Raw genomic sequence first — 6,970 nt, 5'->3', positions numbered from 1 at the left:
CTTACATTTAAACGTTTAAATTTTAAAATCAACATCGCTCTTGTTTCCTGACATTTATTAAATTTAATTAATTTGTTTTGTTTTTGACATTTTCCTGAAACATTTGTTGTAATAAATACACCAGCCCATATTCAAGAAGTGGCTCGAAACGTAATTTTAATTAATTAATTTTAGTTAAATATTGCTTCTTTGTAGTTTGTACGTTGTTATAAATAGAAAAACCTTTTTAACGAGCCATCCACAGAACAAACATTGACGTTTGATAGAATTCTGATAACAAATGCCAACCGAAACCGATGACAACTCAAAATCCCTACTTTTAGCCGGACTAGGCCGGCAATGCATGTGTTTCTGGACGATTTCGAGATCTGTAATTTACCAAATTCCGGCCGAAGGCACGAAAAATAATTAACAATTAAATAAACAAGTAAAAATTTAATACATCATGAACTTAAGTGATGTACTAATAAATTGTCTGGAATATGTTGAAAATGTATTATGTGACAGACAATTGACAAACAACTTCGTTAATGGTTCTATTGTAAGTAACAATCTCTTGTTAATGCTAAGTACCAAATACTAATACTAATACCGTGAGATCGAAAAAAATTTGATTAGGCGATGACCAAACATTTCAGTTGGCAATTCGTGAGATTTCAAAAATTAACAGATGTCCGTCTAAAAAATTAGGTTAGTGATTTTGAGAACGTTGAAATCTTGATTTTCATAAAGAGCACGCGCACGCCGCTTGTTTGTTTATAAATCGATCCAAGGATCATCGATCAATCAATATTATCCAGAGAGGTTGTTGTCGGTTGTGGGGGCTCTTATTGTCAAGGAGTAATTTCATGCACAACAGACACACGATAGAGAAAGAAGTGCAAATCTTTTTTAAGGATAAGCTGAACTGTACCAAATGATAGGTTAGTTTCTTGAGTTAATCTCTGCATTAATTCTTTGTTTACCCTCTTCAATATTTTCAGCTGATCTTTTTGTCGGTCGTCTACTGCCTTTTTTGCGCAGAACACTACCTGTTTCCAAAAACATGTTTACGCATTTGTAGACTTTCTGGGCAAGTTGTTGGTTAAGTGCCTTGAAAGTCCAGAAACTTTTGTTGAAATTCCTCAAAAACTCGAGGTGTCGAATAGAACCAAGCCTTTCTCTATTGCTGAAGAAACACTGGACAATGAAAATTTGTTGCTCTAAAGTGAACATATTGTAATAGCAAATTTTAATAGTCAATAATTAATAAGACAATTACCATTGTAATGACATTCGAATTAAATTTGTACGTGGTGCCAACTGAAGAATATTAATCATGGCAATATCGATTTTTTTTATTTTCGATCGCACGGTACTTAACAATTTTGAAAATAAAAAGCAGTTCGAATTTACACGGTGATTCTGAAATAAGTTTGGAAAAAAACCGGTAATTGGTGATGATGAGAAGAAATCATAGACAAAAAAAATTTCTTATAAAACTTTTTTTCGTTTTCGAGATACAAATGATTGAAAATTTGGTCAAAATTGTTAGTACGCTGCTGAGTTAAAGGTGATTAATTGATTAAACTGGTGATTTAGCAACAATAATCAATAATCAAGGTAAAAGATCACAGTCACAAATGTGACATTATTCCTTTCGATCACTTCCATAGAAACATTTAAAAAGTAGGTAGTGTGCTTGCACCTACGACTTTATTGTGGAGTTGATATAATAATGGTTGCTAATGAAGTGAAGAAATTCGGACAAATTTTCCCTACTCATAGGTGTCCAAAATACAAGGATATAGAGTAATTTCCATCCTTTTGGTTTCACCCCCAAAAGTCACTTACGCAGAATTATTTTGTATCCAGGATACTCCACATTTTTCTCCAAAGTTATTTCAGAATTACCCTGTATAACATTTAATGTTGTTTGTTGTTATAGTCTTTTTGAATATTCCTGTAGACCTACTCGAAGCTCAGTTAAACAGAATATTAAATTTATGTACAGTTACGGCCACAGAATTTCGTCAGTCGTTGTCATTCAACTGACATTAGCTGTAAAATAGGTTTTATATTATGTCTAACCCCACATTGGAATTTTTGACATGGATGTCAAAAACGTTATTGGTGGCACTGTGATTTTTATTGTGCGTGACAGAATTTCTGTCACAAAAATTTTGAATATCAGTCATAATGATAATAAAGTTTAGGCTACACAAGTTTTTTCGAATTGACAGTAAAATAACTGATGAAATTCCGTGGCCGTAACTGTACACTTCTGTGCAATAAAATTAAACACAAGTCTTATGACTATTTTTCGCAATATTTTAGTTGTAAATAGGTATAATTCGGGTCTATAGTAATTAGTAACTGATAAAATTGTTGTCTAAATGACACGGCTATTTGACATTCCTAAAAAAATGACTGATTTACATAAATATTTTTGTTGCTAGGAATTTCGTCATGTGCCGTTTAGACTACAAAATATTTGCTGTGCTTAATTTTATTGCACAGAAGTGTACAACAATATTTTTTTTTTCACATTCGTAAAGTAAAGTTTGACAAAAAATCTTCCGAATATGATTTTTCAGACTGTGAAATCCTCGTGACAAATTGTTTAACAATTTTGTAAATGTTTTGTAATAAAAAGATTCAGCGTTGTGTTTAATGAATTTGTGAAGTTATCTATTAAATGTATCAATTAATACTGCGATATCTACACTTGTGTGTGAATTGTTTTTTGAACGAACATAAAGTGGACCAACCATAATGACCATACACTTGTTTTTATCATAAGTCATATCAGATATTTGATAGATTTTGTCAATTCAACCTACATTGAAATCTAATTGGTTTCCTTTGATTCATGTGATATGAGTACGTACTTACACTTACCTGCCTTGGGATGCTTAGTCATCCAGAAAATTTACTAAACAATTTTAAATTTAGAATAGATTCATCCTACATGATCTGAATGACTCACAAATAAGAATAATTTAACATACGAGTACAGTAACAATGACATAGCTTACAAAAATTCGAATTCTGTTCACTAACGTCAGTAGATTAATTAGATAAAACACTTTTATCTACTTTGCGTTACAAATGGGCTCATTATAATATCGAAAACAGTTTAATAATGAGTCACATTATAAAACTGTTTTTGGTAACTTTTAGCTTTTATTATATTGGCAACATCAGACGTTTGACGTCAGGCGTCAAGGTAACGAGTGAAGCTATCAAGGAGGTTTTTGTGAAATATATCTGTTGCCAACCCTCACTACGCTCGTCGTGCTTTAAACACGCTCATGTGATAATACAGCGTCTTATTCAACTCGTATAATAATATACTGGGTGCCGCAAAATTCGCGGAACAACTTAGCAGTAAGTTTTTAAGTAGTCATTAAAAGATCAAGTAAAAATGTTAAAAAAGATCAATCTTCTTTTTTGTAGAAGATATGAACCTATTCGTTGCACCAAATGTGGCAACATTTAAAAACACTCCATGTATCCCAATAGTCTGCAAATATTTCATTTTTGTTGTATCCATGGAAATGCGGGAGAAAAATTAAAGCCATGTCGCCGTACGTTATTTGAGGTAAAACGGACATAAAATTACTACTTGGAAATGCTGGAAATAATGAATAAAATAATTGCAAACCTGATTACAATCGTTCAGAATTATTATGCCACTGACTAGTAAAAGACAAATAGTCAAAATCTTTTTCTCCCTACCGGTTAGAAATGTAGGCTGTGGATACCTCATTTGAGGTGAGAAAATTCAACTTTCTCGCTAAGGTAAGAAAGTTAATCATGAAATGTTTATGGTAAAACTGTACCAAAATACAAATGTCAAAAGTGTCAAAAGTGAAATAAGTTATTGATAAATGAAAGCCAATTCAATGAAGTAAGTTGGTAGGTCAATCATATAATCTGGAAAATAAACAGATAAGCTAGGTAGGTAGATTACTTTACCCTGTTTATATCAAATTTTCGAACAAACCTCAAATCTTCAAATGCGATGACAAGTTAATTAAACATATAACACAGCCTACTATTCAATTCTCAAAATTTTCGTTTTAATCACGAATATAACCATCTTTTTTGACTTTTTTCAACAAAGTTGTGCCGGTAGGGAAAAAAATTGTATTCAAACCTTGTTAAGAAAGTGTCCTTGCAGACCTTAGGCACTTACAAACCTCGTCTACGACTCGGTTTATAATCTTTTCCTGCGGTCTGCAAGAAACCACTTTCTTACCTTGGTTTGAAATATACTATTTTAAAATTTAAAAGAAACGAGATCAAAGCTGCACCTTTTGAGCCCCCATATCTTCAAATCTAAGAGGTATAGAATTTTTTAATTATTTTTCTCATTATCTTCTCACATGAATTGACATTGCCCCATTGAGTTGTTCCGCGAATTTTGGGGCACCCAGTACTATTAACGTTCCATAATAGCAGATTTTGTTAAATAGGACGAAAAGTTTTTTTTGTAATATCTAGTTGTTAAAGGTGGCTTTCCGGATTGTTTGTCACCATGTAAACAACCTCATAACGGCCGGAGTCCGTTAAGGGTGTCCGTTATGAGCGGGAGCGGCCGTTATGAATGACTAAATAACTATAGCAACGTAGATCTAAACTTTATTTTTCAACTTTTTTACAATTGGTACAAGAATTAATGTTTAATGTTATGGGACACACCTTGAATTAATCGAAATCCGTATGCCACTAGCAGATGTAGACGAAATCGAAGATTATGCTTCAGAATTTTAACACCAACACAAGCGCGATTTTGTAGGGAATAACGATGACCTCTCACTTGCTCTGCGGCCATCCGGACATCGGGAAATATCTTGATCGCGGTTTTTTATTGATTTCAGTCATTTATTTTCAACGGAAAGTTAAGTGTTGAACAAATCTGACAAACAGCAGCAAATGTAGACAAGATCGAAGATGATGCTTCACAATTTTAAGACTAACACAAGCGCGATTTTGCAGGCAATAACGATACCTCACTTCCGGACATCGGGCATATCTTGATTGCGATTTTTTATTGATTTCATTCATTTATTTTCAACGGAAAGTTAAGCGTTGAACAAATCTGACAAACAACATTGAAACAATTTTTTTTCACAAACAACGGTTGACATGACGACGTCCTCCGCACACTTATTAATCATTCGGTTTTTTCGATGGCGTCGAAAAAAATGTATTTCAAAAAGATAATTGTGAACGAATCGTAGAGATATTACAAAAACGATTGTACAATACACGTCCGTTAGGGCCTTTACAGCCTCGCCAGTATTATTCGACTCGCTCTGCGAGCTCGTCTCACAAAATCTCTGGCTCGGCAGTAAAGGCTATCCTAACGGACTTCTACTGTAAAATACTATAACTTCTCTAAAAAACACTTCGTAATATTTCAAATTCCTAATAAACAAATTTCTTTTAAAATTCTATCGGGATCTTTTTTATGTGAGATGGGATCGTAGCGTCCTAGTAATAGTAAAATTATTTACAGATAAAGCTCTCAATTTTTTAAGTTGTTTGTTTGAGCATTTTTTATTACAAATACCTGCCATTTTGTATGCTACTTTATCATCAAACATTTTGGCTGACAAGATTTAACCTTAAATTTATATGAAGGATTAACAGATTATGTCTATGATTGGCATAGTCCTACTTTTTGTGAGGGATTTATTGATAATACATTTATTGATAGTTTAATCATGATTCACCCCGTTGAGGGTAACCTTGTACCCCATATGAAGTTGAGATTGAAACCTAAAGTTTAGAAGAAAATTCCTTAATTTTGATTTCTGGCAAAAATCCGCTGGCAAGTCAATTTACATTCTTAAATGGTTGAAATGACACTTTCTTTATCCCATCCAGCAAGCTGGGGCAACTCAAAGATTTTAAACGGCAGTCATCACTCATCAGATGCTACATTTTTTTAAAGGTTTTTTCGATTCTCTATTCAACAATGAAGGCATTTTTTAAGTATTTAAATGCTATCTAAACACCGTTTATGTGGTTTTGGCATATTGTGAGACCATGGTTTATTTTTTTAACGTTGGCACTAAAGTGCCTGTCATGCAGACCTATCATAACGAGCATAACATGTTGCTGAATTTCTCGCGATGTATTCTTCTATTGCAAACTAGTAAAACTGACAACAATGCACTAGACATTGACGCTATTTATAACCTCAAACTTACTAAATTCAATACAAAATTTCCATGGCGTCCCATAATACCAAAACAACGTGAATCCATTTATTTATGCTAAAATTTATTGATATTATTTTTTGTTTCAGTCGACCGACATAAAAACTTTCACTATTGGATGGAGGATGACACTTGACTATCATATATATTTTTTTTAACTTCTCTACAAATCTAATTTTTAATAACACTTTTTTTTCTTGTTTTCAGAACAGTCATTTCCTCCTTATCACTTCATTCGTAACAGGGAAAATATGAAAGTATTATGAAACTAACCTGAGATTCTTCTTTTATCACCAAGTTCATATTGATCTGGATCACTGGTATTTACCTGTTTGTACATTACTATAATTGCAAAATACCAGTTAAAAGTCAAACTATTGTATTTTTATGACCATTTGAAATAAAGTCCTTGCTCTTATTTGACGTTTAGTTAAATTCTTCTTTTATCATTATTTGCTCGTTTTTTCTTATCTTTTTCTTATAATAAATCAAGTTCAAAACTAACAAGTCATTATTAATTTATTTAAAACTATTGTATCTTTTTTGTGCAAATTTACAAAGATTGTCTAGTCAAATATCTAGGTGTTTATCCATGTAAAATTGTGCTATTTAAATTCATATTTTCGGTAACACACTGGAAACAATAAGAAAGATAAGACATGTTTTTTTTTTGTTTATTCACATTCTTATATTTAAAATATTTATAGAAAAATCTTGCACAATTTACTTAAATTTTGAGTAAAGGAATTTCTAATAAA

The 6,970-nt window shown here is 32.2% G+C and overlaps 1 long non-coding RNA gene across 1 annotated transcript; it reads left to right on the top strand.

The window, feature by feature from the left end:
• The first annotated feature begins 409 nt into the window (after positions 1 to 409).
• On the top strand, positions 410 to 6,568 carry LOC138137517 (uncharacterized). Its single transcript, XR_011161778.1, has 3 exons — positions 410 to 923; positions 984 to 3,583; positions 6,302 to 6,568. It is a non-coding gene; the product is annotated as an uncharacterized lncRNA (long non-coding RNA).
• The last annotated feature ends 402 nt before the right edge of the window (positions 6,569 to 6,970 follow it).

The sequence above is a fragment of the Tenebrio molitor genome, chromosome 1, assembly GCF_963966145.1.
Source record: "Tenebrio molitor chromosome 1, icTenMoli1.1, whole genome shotgun sequence".
In the NCBI taxonomy this organism is placed as follows: Eukaryota; Metazoa; Arthropoda; class Insecta; order Coleoptera; family Tenebrionidae; genus Tenebrio; species Tenebrio molitor.
This window is presented reverse-complemented; position numbering and strand designations above follow the sequence as displayed.